General features: G+C 45.5%; 1 pseudogene; it reads left to right on the top strand.

The window, feature by feature from the left end:
• Positions 1-8,658: 8,658 nt before the first annotated feature.
• LOC136506883 (succinate dehydrogenase subunit 5, mitochondrial-like) lies at positions 8,659-9,838 on the top strand (annotated as a pseudogene).
• Positions 9,839-15,300: the final 5,462 nt, after the last annotated feature.

Here is a 15,300-nt window from a genome sequence, read left to right as displayed (position 1 = left end):
GCGTGGCTTGTTGTCTCAGTCTGTCGACTTGCTTTGCATTGATCGAGATATATAACGGTGTTGCACTGAGACAGGAATGCACATGCCTAACGCATGCTGCCGCACAGGCTGGGATGATCGATGAGACAGTTCGCCAACGGAATGAGGGGAGTGTGTTAATCTATTCCTTAAACAGTAGAGCACCAACGCAAGCAGCACACACATCCATGGCCGACCGACCGGCTTGCCCAGCTGCCTCTGCCTCCCAACAGCATGCACGAGACGACGTGTGCTCCTAACAGAAAGAGGTGCCGTTGTCATTGACGAAGCAAATAGATGATAGGACGAAAGGAACATTCCAACTACTAGTGCGTGGATTGGCGAATAGCCCTGATAAAAAATAGAATGCATGCACTCTATTGCAAATTTAAATGAACAACTAGCCAGCATTGTATTATAGAAATATTTTCACCAACGGCTCATAAATCCCCATCTTCATTGACTAAGTAGAGAAATGGCTTTTGGTTCAGGGATTTAGTCCCGGTCATTTTTGGCCTGGAACTAAAAAAAGATTTTGTCTCGGTTGAAGCCACCAATTGGGAGTATTATTGCTGCACGGGCATCGAAGACCCTTTTATCCTGGTTTGTAAGTAGGGTTTATGTAGTCAACCTACCATATGTTGCGTTAATCGGGACTAAAAGGTTGGTTTATGATAATAAAAAAAACAAAGAAAAGAGTAAAACTCACAGCAAAGATACATCATAACCACCTACTTATTAAGTTGAGTTAATCTTCTGTCATCAATTTTCTAATTTTATTGTGGGCTTAGAGTTTATTTAAAGCCCAACTAAACCAGGCTCCTCCCGTCCAGGTCCATTTTAGACACTACGGGATACTGTTAATTTACCGAGTGTGAGTAACACTCGGTAAATAGTGCTACACACTCGGCAAACTCTTTACTGAGTGCCACACTCGGTAAAGTGGACTCGGCAAACAACGACTCGGTGAAGTTATTTTACCGAGTGTCCAATATCGACGCACTCGGAGCATAGAGTTACCGAGTGCTACAATGACACTCGGTAAACAATTATGACTTGACGGTCATCACCCTCCAAACTGACCGTTAACGGCGACGTTTACCGAGTGTCATTAGCAGCACTCGGTAAATAAATTAGCATTTCGTGATTAAAACAATTCCACAAATAAATTTTTTGAATAATGTTTACCGAGTGTAGCTCCTAACACTCGGTAAAAGGATAACCATTTTCGTGATTAAAACAATTCCGCAAATAAACTTCAGGAATAATGTTTACCGAGTGTTCCCACTCGGTAAAAAGTAGTCAAATATTTCCGAGTGGGGACGCCGCACTCGGTAAAAAATGGCACACTCGGCAAAATTCACAGAATCAGAACCAATTTGGTTTTGTTCACTGTTTTACCGAGTGCTACACTCGGTAAAACTGACAAAATCTCTGTTTTACCGAGTGCTACACTCGGTAAAATATGTCCACAGAATTTTTTTGTTTGTTTCAGTGCATATCCAGTCACAATAAGCAACAAAATCACATGAAATTATAATAACATGACAGATAGGCAATATATATCACATATATGTCCACAAATGTCACATCCACTCACAATAACCAACATATGTCGACAAGCACCATGCAAAGTCCACAAACACCATCAACATATGTCCAAAGTTCAACCAAGTCCACAGTTCAACATACAAAACTATCAAACAAGGTCGGATGGCCTGTCACATGGTCGGAGGCCTGCGGAGAAACGGAGTCAAGTCCAGGTCTTGATCACCCTGCATATCGTTGTTCGATCCAGATGTAGAAGGTCCCTAGAATGAGATTGCACATGTGAGTTATCTGGATCAAAGCAAATTCTAAGGTCTAAGCTATGGTAGGTCAAACTAAGGTATAAGTCGAAGGTAGCTCTATATGACACGAAAGTGAAGAGTGCATCTAAGTGACTCACAGGAGTGCCGTCGCGCGGAGGTGGAGGCATCAACGGTATCATCGGCGGCGGCGGAGGCGGTGGAGGCTGGCCCATGCTCTGAGAAAAACGGGCCATGTACTCGTACCAGTCCTTGTGCGCCTGCTGGAAGGCCTCAAGCTGGGTCTGCACTCGCGCCCTCTCCTGTGCCAACTCGGCCTGGTGCGACAGCTCGAGGGCCTGAAGCTGGCTCTATGAGGCCTGCTGTGACTCCTGCAGGGCTTCAATCTGGGCCTACAATTATTTATCACATAGTTAGAATGCAAATAAAGAACGAGTAGAAAATGAATGGACAACGAATGCAACAGAAGTAACCTGGAGTGCTACCACCTAGGGCTGTGAGCGTGGGCGTATGGCCGGACTCGAACTCGTGCTCCGGGCTCTAATCTGGGCGAGTGTCTGAGTGTTGGCCGTGTCTATGGTGTTGTTGCCCATAAAGTACCGCCCGTGTGGCTTACCTAGTCCCAACCTCATGACGATGTCACCCTCGAGGTCAGCGGTGCTCGGATCAAATTCTGACCCATGGATCTCTCTCGCCATCGCCGTGTACTCGCTGAGGTGCCTGTGCACGCTCGGGTTGCTGTATGCCTCGGGCGAGTCCTCCGGGTTGTAGACGAGGTCGGGGTCCTTTGCCTTGCCTTTGTGTGCCAAGGCATATGCCTTGAACGAGGCGCACTCCTAGCCGGGGTGGAACCGCATCTGCAGGAAGAAGCACAACAATAAGATATTATGCATTCAGAAGTTAGCATAGCAACAACGAAATGAAATACGCGTACATATCTGGCTGCATATTCCTTGAGGGTAGTGGGGCCTTGTTTGTGCGAGGAACCCTGCATCATCGCATGGCAACGTGAGCGTACAACGTGATATTGCTCGTACTCCTCACTCAACCACTTGTCCACAATGGCCTCCCAGCAGTTGTCCATCCCCGCACACCAAGCAGGAGGCACCTGCACGTACACAAGCACATGACAAATCATAAATCAATTTCAGTGCAATTAATCGCAGACGATGTAATCTCATGTTTACCATCAAGTATTGCTCCTTAGTCAGGGGCAGGTGCACTGCCTGCGCTCTGGTGACTCTATGTCCTCTGCGGCCATGGTAAATTCTTCTGCATAGGAGCTTTGTCTCGTAGAAGAGGTCCTGCACTCGGTGAACACAGACTCTGTTCACCACGTCATCCGCGTCCTCCCTACGTACTCCCTCCGCCAAGGTGTAGTAATCCTACAAGCAAATACAGTCAGTAATATACAATTAATGTGATGTTATTATCAGCATAGTGCGATGAACACGTACCCATAGCTCTTTCATCACCCGATCGGCCTTGCTGTTATAACACCTGCCAGCTCGATCAGTCTGATCGCTGGCGGCGTGCCAGTGGGACCACTTCATGGCGGGCTGCACAACACCATCGATCCTCACCATCCCAGGGTAGTTTGCCCTGCACAGAAGACCCAGGATCCCGTTTACTCGGCGAGAGTGACTCCCTAGGATCACCATTTCCCAATCCCTCCACAAAGTTATTGAGATTGAATATTAGTTTCTGTTATAACTTAAAAACCTGTGAAGTAGTGTTAACATGCAAAAATTACTTACTTAGTTCCAGAGGGTCGAATCACTGGCCGTCTCTGTATGGGTAAGTCTGGGAGGCGCGACGACCCTCACAGCCAAACCGTAGGCACCCCATTTTCCTCTGCCAGCAAGTCGGCATCCTCCTCACGCTCGGCCTCATCCTCCCTCTGTGCCTCCTCCACCGCCTCCGCTATCTCCTCCCTGGTCTCCTCCTCCTCCTCATCCTCCTCCGTGGCCGCTACGAACTTATCGTCGGCTCTCAACGCCCTCATCGTCGCCGTCCTCCTCCACCCTGGGCTCCTCCTCCACCCTGGGCTCCACCTCCACCCTAGGCTCCACCTCCCTGGGCACGCCCTCGTCATCGTCATCCTCCTCCTCCCTGGGCACGCCCTCCACCCTCAGTCTGTGCACGCCCTCATCCTCCACCCTGGCTGGACCCCTCGCCACCAGCCAGTAAGGTCATAACCGACCTAATCTTCCTGATTCCACCGCCCACCATCAATCACCTACAACAAAAGGAATAAACTATCAGTACGCATATACAAAAGTAAATGTATCATACATGTATAAAAGAGATGCAAAATAAGTAAATGTATCATACATGTATAAAAGAGATGCAAAATAAGTAAATGTATCATACATGTATAAAAGAGATGCAAAATAAGTAAATGTATCATACATGTATAAAATTGCCATAAGTACTACAGATCTTACATGTACTAGAAATAATCATCAAGATCATCGATAGGTGGGCCAAAAATCTCATCGTCGCTATTGTCGACGTAATTATGATCGTCTCTCAAAGTCTCATCACTAGCGACACTGCCTGAATGGTGTTGCTCAAGTAATAACAAGTCCTTCGCGTTGTGAACCTCCTCTCCATCATTCCCGTCAACAATGACCGTATCATTGTCTACTTCCATTGCGAGATCTACATCTAAGACAATCTCAAAACTCCCTTCTAATCCTTCTTCTTGAAAGAACTCTCCGTCATATGTGTTTGCATCGATGTTATAATCATCATCGTTTAGGACGGGTACTTTACCATGCGGCGATACCTTTTACACAACATCATATGCCTTAAGACGGTCTTTGGTTTGGCACGGGTATGAGAGATAATAAACTTGCGTGGCCTGTTGGGCCACAATGTACACGTCGTCTCCTAGCAAGACGGATGACTTTAGAACTTTGACTAACCCAAGCTCAGGGGTCTTTATCACTTCTTTGGGATCAAACCAATGGCATTTGAATATGACAGGACGAAGAGGTACACAACCAGGAAACTTGAGTTTGTATATTTCTTCAATTATTCCATAGTAGTCCAACCCATCTGTGCCTGGTGTGAAAACACCGGTATTTGTGGTTCTTCGATTCGGCTGACTCTGCTCGTGCCGAGTTGTGTGAAAGCGATATCCATTGACATCGTACGCAGAGAATGACTTGACCCTAAATTCAAATCCATTGGCAACTTGCCTCAACTCGGCACTCATAGACACGTCAGTTTTGGCCTGCTAGTTCAAGTAGGATGATTCGTTATATATTTGTCGAGTTGAGAGTTAAGTACAAACAACCAATGAAATTGAACAGTACCTCCTCCTTGAACCAACAAATAAAAGTGGGATTTTGTTCTCCCGCGCTATGTCTTAGAAGGGTTTCAACTTCCGCTTCGGTGGGTTCCCTCCGTGATGGACGATGGTAGAGGAGAACAAATTTGCTGTAACAGCCGTTAACAAGAGGGTTGGATGGGTGCATGCGAAATATTGACAAGAAAAGAAACAAGTTTGTGTAAAACTTATGCAATGTACGGGCCAACCTCTTCAAGGTTCCGCAACACATATAGCTAGATAGAGCGCCACTCTTCTAGGCTCAACATCTTCAAGGTAGGTTCACTTGCACTTCCGAGTTGCCCTCGGAAAAGGCTGAGGGTCGACTGATTGTCGGCAGCATTGTAATGAGGGGGTGGATTATGCACGTTAGGAAGGTTGTCGGCATAGTATCTTGTTGTGAAGTATGACACCTCCTCCACAATGGATGCCTCTGCACAGGAAGCTTCAATTTTGCATTTATTTTTGCATTTTGTTCTAAGAACCTTTAGGCATCGCTCAATTGCATAGCACCAACGGGCATGCACAGGGCCCCCCATTTTTGCCTCATATGGTAGGTGCAAGAGCAAATGTTGCATCGGATTGAAGAAGCCAGGGGGAAAGATCTTCTCCAACTTGCAGAGCAACACCGGGGCCATTCTTTCCATTTCTTCAATCTCGGTCCGAGATATCTCCTTAGCACATAGCTTGTGGAAGAACATGCTCAACTCTGCCATCACTCGCCAGATGTGATCAGGGAAATAGCCACGAACCATCACCGGAAGAAGGCGTTCAATCCATATGTGGTAATCATGACTCTTGAGCCCTGTGATTCGCATGGTACTTAAGTTCACACCCCTCCTCCAATTCGCTGCATACCCATCAGGGAACATCAACGATTGGAACCATTGAAGAACTTCTTTCTTTTGGGCCCTCGTTAGGACGAAGTCGGCCTTAGGCTTCTTCCATGACTTCCCGCGTAAGGGAGGCAACATGTTTAGCTTTGGTCTATCGCACAGCGTTGCTTGATCCAATCTAGCCTTGACATTGTCCTTTGACTTTTCCCAGTCCATGATTGTGTGAAGGACCGCCTTGGCGAAATTCTTTTTAGTGTGCATTACATCAATGTTATGTGGAAGAAGGAGGTCCTTAAAGTAAGGAAGCTTCCACAAGCACGACTTGTGTGTCCAGGCATGCTCTTTTCCGTATCCCACGAAGCCCCCCTTTTCATTGTCGATCACAAGACCATCTAACATCTCAAGAACCTCGGCACCTGTCATCATTTCCGGTGCAGAGTCTTCCACTGTGACACCTTTTCGAAAGTTCTTCTTGTCTCTCCTGAATGGGTGGTCAAGAGGGAGGAATTGTCGATGTTTGTCAAACGAAGAAAACTTGCCCCCCTTCTCCAACCGAAAGAACTCCACAGCTGACTTGCATATCGGGCATGGCATCTTCGTGTGAACACACCAGCCACAAAATAACCCATAAGCCAGGAAGTCATGCATGGAATAATGGTACCAAATATGCATTCTGAAGTTTGTCTTTGTGAATCAGTTGTATGTCACTACCCCTTCGTCCCATGCACGGACCAAATCGTCTATCAAAGGCTCCATGTACACACTCATATTAGCCCCCGGGTGTCCTGGAATTATAAGTGACAAGAAAATATTTTGCCGTTGAAAGGCGATGCCAGGTGGGAGGTTGAGAGGGATGACGAATACGGGCCAACATGTGTATGGTGAAGAACCCATTCCATAAGGATTGAACCCATCAGTTGCCAGTGCAATGCGTACATTACGAGCCTCATCAGCTTTGTCGGTATGCTTCCGATCGAATTTTTTCCATGATTCACCATCGGACGGATGTATCATCTTGTTAGTGTATCAGCATCCAGTTTTGTGCCACGTCATCTGTTTTACGGATTCCTCGCTCATGAAAAGCCGTTGGATCCTCGGTATGAAAGGAAGGTACCTCAGGATCTTTGCGCTGACTTTTGTTTGCGTCTTCCGATCATCACCAGATTCTAACTCAATGTACCTAGATGCCTTACACTTCGGACAGTAATTATCGTTAGCATGTTCTCCCCTGAATAAGATGCATCCGTTCAGACAAGCATGTATCTGCTCGTACGACATCTTGAGTGCACGAAGGATTTTATTTGACTCATACGTGTTCTTTGGCAAAACGTGATCATCCGGAAGTAGGGTGCCAACTACTGTCAACAGTTGATCGAAGGATTCTCTACTCCAGCTAAACTGGGACTTCACAGCCATTAGACGTGCAATGGCATCCAGTTTAGAAACATTGGTGTGCCCGTAAAGGGGTTGTTGTGCCGCATCCAACATGGCGTAAAACGCCTTTGCAGTTTGCTCTGGCTCCTGCTCTGCACTTCCTTCATCGAAAGCCATGTCATGGTCATTTAACATTTCTGCCACCCCGGCTTCAGAATCAAACTCCTCGATCCGTTGTCTCACGACCTCTTCTCTCGCACGATGGCGTTCACCATGCATGGTCCACCGGGTATAGTTCTCTACAAATCCATTGTTGACAAGATCTTTACTCATCTCCTCATATGTTTTCATTGCCTTGTTCTTACACTTCCTACAGGGACACCAGGCATGTCGCCATCCGTTTGCAAATGCCTTCGTCATGAAATCATTGGCCTTCTCAATCCATTCATTTGTGTATTGACCCCTCTTCTGATAGCCCGTGTACATCCACTGACGGTCATCCATCCTAACATATAGGCGATATTGCAGTTTAGAGCAATAGAGTAGTAGTGCTAGAGAAAAACCATATGAGATGATAAAGAGACATTCATGTTCTTGGTCGATTCACATAGAAGATGTTTGCTAGATTGGATGATGAGTAGTCAAATATTTCGCGAAGAGTGGAGGTGATATAGAATTTGTTCTGATAGTACTCCTTGCATTTAGCTAAATGCTTTTCGGTCAAATATGGCTTTGGTAGTCGGCCTAGTCTTACCTTTTTTTTATGATGCTTGTAAAATTCTGCAGCTAATCACGGGCATTGCAGGTTCATCATATAATACTCATTGGTCGAGTTACAGTTTTAGTTGGCAATTAGCATGTATGTCTTTGCCACTTTTTCATAAACCATTTACTGGCATGTATCCTCATAGCCTAGCGCTTAGGTAGGATCCAAATGAGGTGATTAGTGATGTATCTCAGTTCTCAGTTTAACAATACGAGAGAATCTCCGGTAGTGAGAGTTGCCTAGACACACCTGCTCAGATGTGAAATGTGTGGTCCTAGAGCGTTTCTTTCTAGGCTGAATGGACTCACTTTCTCATTTATTGAACACATGCTAGAACATCGGTTACTTGACAATGAGGCCTTTGCTTATGAAGCAACTACACACAAGGTTGTCTAGCCTTTGTTTGAGTACACGGGCTTCAGGAAGTCAGCGACAACAAATCATTATTTATGTTTTTCACGCATGGGATCAGGGGTGCCATGAGATTGTGACTGTTTAGGGTTCGCCCATCCTGTGCTGATGGCTGCAAGGAGGGTTGGTTTGAGTGAAGGTGGAAGGGAATAAGGGACATCTTGTATTTTTTTCACACACCACGTTTGTGGATGGGGGAGGAGGGGATGTGCTTTTATGTAACATTGTAACCCCAACAGTTCTATTCCAATATATCATGTTCTTAACCATGGACTTAGGGATATAGTCATTAACTAAAAGGGGGATACAAAGGTTGCCTTTTCCATGTTATTTTTAAACAAAAATACTTAGTTAATACTAATCTTTCATTCTAATATAATATGCGCTGAATTCTGTGAGAGAAATGGTTAAAGAGGATTCAAAGTGATTAAACTTACTTTAACAAGATTAGATTATTTTATGTGAAATCGTTCGAGTTGTGTATTTTTTTTGTTTGATTTGTGTTTATATATTTGGGAAAAATGCTAGAAGACTCAATGATGCCTTGTTTGTTTTCATTATGATGTGATTCTAATACTGCACTTCACTTAAAACTTCTCATTCTTAATTAGCTTGTCCATGTTATAAGCTCAGGTGGGAACAATCCTCTCTCATGGAAACTGAGGCGCTTCTTCAGTTCAAATGAAAAACACTTGCCTGCAATATCTGACCCAGAGACAGAATCTGCATTTAAGGATTTGTTGGCTGCTAGTTGGAATGAACTTCCAGATTCTCTCGTAGCAGAAGCAAAGAAAGCAGTATCTAAAGCCACCGATGATAAGGCTGGTCAAGAGGCTTTGAAAAATGTATTTCGTGCAGCTGAGGTGTGTGAAGAATTTAGTGGAATCTTGGTTACCCTAAGAATGACTCTTGATGATCTTTGCGGCCTGGCGAAGTTGGTACTTGTTATCTCTATTTCCTCATGCATTTTTTTGGTGTGCTTATATCAGTCTGATCAAGGCAGATCTTTTGCAGAATGTGGGTCCCTTACCTGGTTATATTGAAGATGCTGTTAAAGCTGCATATAATCGCTACATGACATATCTGGAGTCCTTTGGCCCTTAGGAAAATTATCTAAGAAAGAAGGTGGAGACTGAGTTGGGGACAAAAATGATACACCTCAAAATGAGATGCAGTGGCATAGGTTCTGAGTGGGGAAAGGTACGTATTCTGAATGTTACTTGTCCCTGTGGTACAGTTTTACTTCAGTATTGTCTTATGCTGTAGAAAATTAGTAATATGTTGCCTGATACTTCAGTATCGTCGTTTCTCTGACTGTGCCATCCATAGTTCCTTTTAAGACTATGTTCAGTTTTTGTTCCATATGCAGTGTTGCTGCATTTTTAATAGAATTTTATCTTGTTTATTGCTCGACTGATTTTTGTATCATTGAATTTCCCATGCTTGGTATTTTGCCTATCTCAAGAAAATCTATTAAAAACTTTGATCTGTATTTTCCTCAACCATCCATCCATTATTTTCCATACCATGTGTAAGCCCATGATTTCCAGAAACTGGTGTTAATTGTTCAGTTGATAGTGGGATCCTAAACCTTGATATTGATTGTGTTTCACTTGGTACCCCAAAAAAAAAGATTTTAATTTTAAGCAAATTATACAGTAACAACTGACCATCGCTGGCTGTCTTGTCACAAGTGTTCATGCACTGAATGGCATTGCAAGATCTGGCAAGGATTGTTAAATTTGTTTGTCATGTATAGAAGTATAGAACTCTTGGTACTGGAAAATTGCATCCAATTGCACTTTGCATGTGAAATCTGAAGTACCAAATATGGCTCCCCTTCTGTCTGTGACGAGGTGACAGCAACTGGTTGTTTTGTTACCACCAGGGACAAGCTAATGTCAATCCTCTCTGCAGGTAGGATTTGAGAAAAAGTATATCGGACATTTTGAAATTGGTGATATGTAGGACTTATCTCCTTTATTTTAATGGTTTCTGTATAGAATTGCCAATTTCTTCTATTATTTTTTCATATGTTCATCACATGTTCATGAAAAGTTGAGATCCCACATGCATTGGATTTTTTATTTACATTAGGAGTTCACCACTGCTTATTTGGTCAAACTAGAAATTTCTTGCACATTCATATTGACTATATCACAAATATTTGTATGCCAAATCAAAAATTTATATTTCGTAGTTCACAAGTGAAATCATGTGCGATTCGATTAGTCTTTGTGTACAGATCTATTGTGTAAACATCACTAGAAAGAGATTGCACAAATGCATATAGTCATAACTCGAAAAAAGGAAAATATGGTGGCTTAGGGCATTTACCGGTGGCGGCGGCGGTGGAGGACCGCCCGGTGGCGGCGGTGGTGGAGGGGAGGAGGCTGCCGTGGCGGCGGCAGTCCCGCGGTGGCGACGGGTGACCACCCTCCCCCGGTGGCGGCGGCGGTGGTGGAGGGGAGGAGGCAGCCGCGGCGGTGGGGAGGCGCCGGCGACAGCGGGGAGGCGCTGGCGACGGCGTGGAGGGGAGGAGGCGGCCGCTGCTGCTGGGGCCCACCCCACCCCACCTCGCGGGAACGGGAGCGAAGGAGGGAGCACGGGGCGGCGTCGGCGGAGGGGATCGTCGTCCGGTGCGCCGGTGCCGCTGTCTCTCTCTCCGTCTCTCCGGTGGCGGCGGCTGTGGGGGACCGCCCGGTGGCGGCGGTGGTGGAGGGGAGGAGGCGGCCGCGGCGGTGTGTGTGTGTCTGTGCACGATTTGAGGGAGGCACGGCTTAGTGTTGAATGCTTCTGTTTACCGAGTGCCTAGATGTACGGCACTCGGTAAACTCAAGCACCGCAGCCCAGTGACATGTGGGCCTGGTACATGTTTACCGAGTGCCCAGATCTACGACACTCGGTAAACATAGCCCACTGTGGCAGACAGGTGGGCCGTGGCTAACCTTTACCGAGTGTTTGAGGTCACACTCGGTAAAAGTATCCATTATTTCATGCAAAACAAAAAAGAAAAAAAATGCCAATTTAATCCTAAAATTCACCAAACTTTCACATGAACTATTTCATGTCATCTATTTACTATCTAAAAAATTCCAAGTTTAAATCATAATGTTGAATTTCACTCTTAATAGAAATCCTACTCGTCAATGTGAATCTTTAACATCTCTTTGGGAGATGTACCGGTTCGGCAGCGACGAATGTAAAAATACTTCCGAAACGTTATGAAAATTTTTCTATAACATAGATGTATGCTTCAATGTTAATTCTTCCAATCTCGTGATTTATCGAGTTTGATTTTAATTATTACAATTAAATTTACACGATATGTACCTAATTTTCATAAAGAATGAAAAGTTTGTGAAATATAGTAAATAAATTGAAATAAACACCATATTTTGGAATGGAGTACTAAATATCATATGTGGATAGAGGAAAAAGAATGAAGGAAAAACAAGAAATTTGGTTGAATTTTACCGAGTGTTGCGCCAATACACTCGGTAAAAGGTAGTGTTTACCGAGTGTTGTGCTGATAACACTCGGTAAACATGTCATACCATGACGCCGTTTGGCCCACGGTTGCTATCCTAGTGACGTGGCACCTCAATACCAAGTGTCTGTTTTTACCGAGTGTGCCCCTTCGGTAAAATTGTATTTTTACCGAGTGTCTTAATTTACCGAGTGTGCTGACTCGGTAAAGCGGTATACTACCGGGTGTTTATGTTTTCCGAGTGTTGGCACTCGGTAAATACTGTTTTCCGAGTGCCCTGACTTTTGACACTCGGTAATTGTCGGGGCACTCGGTAACTACACAGTCTCCGGTAGTGAGACATATAACCGAGCTTTTTTTTATTTGGCCGAGCTCGAACCTGGCCTGGCCCACAAAATGAACCTATGTAAATGAGCTACTAACTGCATATAAAATTGTTTTGTGTTATAGTGGTTGATAGTTTTATCACAATATATATGACAAAGATAAGAAAGTACTTATATATATGAATATTGTATAAGAGAGAGCAAAATTAAAAAAAAAATGTTTGGCTATGAGAGCTTCACATTTATTATTAAACTTCCGTGCTTATTACATATATCTTAAGGATCCCCCTCCTCTAAACTTTAGAGCTCTCTAATGCTAGGTGTGCTAAAGTTTAAAGCTAACATTAGACCATTTATTTGGACCTTCAACTCTAAAGTTTAGAGGAGGAAATCCTAACAGACCCAAAATTACTTAGGCATGCTTTGCATGAGATGCAAATAAGTATATATGTAGTTGCAAATTCACTGGTAGTTCTGAATCTTTCTTGTATTTGGATTTTCTTCCCATCTTGCAATGCTATTTTTATGAGTACTTTTGCGATATCGATGCGCCTCCGGATCTTACCTTTTCTTTCCCTCTTTGCGATGATATAGAGAATCCCTCTCATGTTTGAGTGCTTTTATGCGATATTTATGCATGTAGGGTTTTTTTTTCTTCATGGGTGTTGTTTTCTCATCTAGTTCGCCCCGTCATTGTTGATTCACAATGACTTTGATACGTGATGGAAAGATCCACCGATTTACATCTAAGTTTTCACACTTAGTCAATGGCGTAGCCTCATGAAAGAACACATTTTGTTTTCGCTCTACTAGATGATTTTAGAGTATTCTTACTGGTTTTGAGCACTCTTTGGGAGTGAGGAGCTGTACTACATGGTCATTGCATTCCATCTTGCAACAGGAGGCACATCCCTTGCTTTGAATTACGTTTTACACTAATTTGATTTGATTCGTTAGAAGTGTTTTTCCAAAAAAAAAAATGAAATTCTCGTGTGTAGAGAAGTCAAACAATTTAAACTTTGAATAAAGTTATACGAAAAAGTACTAATTGTGATTAAACAATTATTAGACTTTGATCGTGACAACTGACAACCTTTATGTACAACCGAGACAGCACACTTTTTTTTTTCTTTTCCCGACGAGCAGCCCACCACACACAGCAACCGATCGTCGGCGCATGAGAAATTTCAATATTTAGGACTCAATTCGCACGCCTCGCAAGATTTAGGATTCAATTCGTCTGCCTTTCAAAATATAGGACTGAGCACGCGAATTCCTTCAAGATTTAGGACTTTGGCCATCCGACGAGCAGCCCACCACACACAGCAACCGATCGTCGGCGCATGAGAAATTTCAATATTTAGGACTCAATTCGCACGCCTCGCAAGATTTAGGATTCAATTCGTCTGCCTTTCAAAATATAGGACTGAGCACGCGAATTCCTTCAAGATTTAGGACTTTGGCCATTTTCTCTAGTTTTCACTTTTCTTTTAATCTTTCCACCTCTCCCAGTCATCTAAAATAATCATATTGTCCCTGCCTTATTGGGACATATCTCTCTGCCCTCCCGTTCTCTTTCACCCTGTTCGCTTGATGGTTTCAGCCAGCCCAAACCAGCCAGCCAACAGTGTTTTTCTCTCACAACAAACCAGCACCAACCAGCCCAAAACAGCCCAGAAACCAACCAGCGAACAGGCCGTTTGTTCGGTCCGACACCGAGAGAGGCAGCGCGCGACGCCCGTCGTACGCGAGCGCGGCCCGATGCTGGACGCCTGCCCGTACGCGGAGCCGAGGCCGGTGCTCCGCCACTGGCGAGGGGCCTCCAGGCCTCCGCCGCCCTACCCCTCCCCTCCGCCCTCAGTGCCCTCCGCCCCTCAGCTCTCGAGGCCGATGCTCCGCCGCCGGCTAGGGTTTCGGCTGGACCAGGAAGTGGAAGAGCTCCGTCGTCTCTCATTGCGCCCGACGACGACGACGAAGTGGAAGAGCTCGACGAAGGGTCGTACGGGTACGGCGACATGACGTCAGAGCTAGAGCTCTGCGTGGAGCGCATCAAGGACTTGAGGGCGGAGCTGGAGTTCGAGCGGCGCATGCGGCGCAAGGCGGAGGCGCTGGCGGCGGTGGGGCGAGGCCGCGGCGGCCGAGTGTCGGGCGCTGCGGGAGGAGGCTAGCGTCGCGCGCGCGGCGCTGGAGGGCGTCGAGGAGGAGCGGTGGATGTTGCGCGTCGCCGAGCTCTGGCGCGAGGAGCGGGTGCAGATGAAGCTGGCCGACGCCAGGGCGGCGATGGAGGAGAAGATGCGGGAGATCGACAACGCCGTGGCGTCGACGACGAGTCAGCACGGGCAACAGAGCCCGAGTTGGAGTTAGCCGCACCCTCGGTGTCGTACCGAACAAACAGGAGGGCATAGAGATATCCCAATAAGCCATCGGCAGTTTGGTCATTTTAGATGACTGGGAGAGGTGAAAAGATTAAAAGAAAAGTGAAAACTATAGAAAATGGTCAAAGTCCTAAGAGCATCCGCTAGCATGGTCCGATACAATAAATGCGGCTATCGGACCGAGTCCTATACATTGCGGCGTCGATTCGATGGTCTTTGTATCGAACCGGGTTCAAAGCTTTGCCCCTTCCTCTCTCTTCTACCGTTGCTGCTCCCGCCACCAAGATGAAATCAAGGACCGTGCGGAGGGGCTGTGCGGGAGGAAGAAACGGTTGAGGCATGACGACCTTTCCCTATGCGGGTCCCATCTATCGATCCAGTGCTCGGTTCTACCCATTGCGGACTAGTTAACAGATGCAGTCATGTCGTTCCGTAGTACCGAGCCCGGTTCGATACGCTATAGCTGCTCTAAGTCTCGAAGGAATTTCGTGTGGTCAGTCCTATATTTTAAAAGGGATACGAACTGAGTCTTAAATCCTGCGAGGCTGAGTGCTAGATA

The sequence above is a fragment of the Miscanthus floridulus genome, chromosome 15 (assembly GCF_019320115.1).
Source record: "Miscanthus floridulus cultivar M001 chromosome 15, ASM1932011v1, whole genome shotgun sequence".
Taxonomy (NCBI): domain Eukaryota; kingdom Viridiplantae; phylum Streptophyta; class Magnoliopsida; order Poales; family Poaceae; genus Miscanthus; species Miscanthus floridulus.
This window is presented reverse-complemented; position numbering and strand designations above follow the sequence as displayed.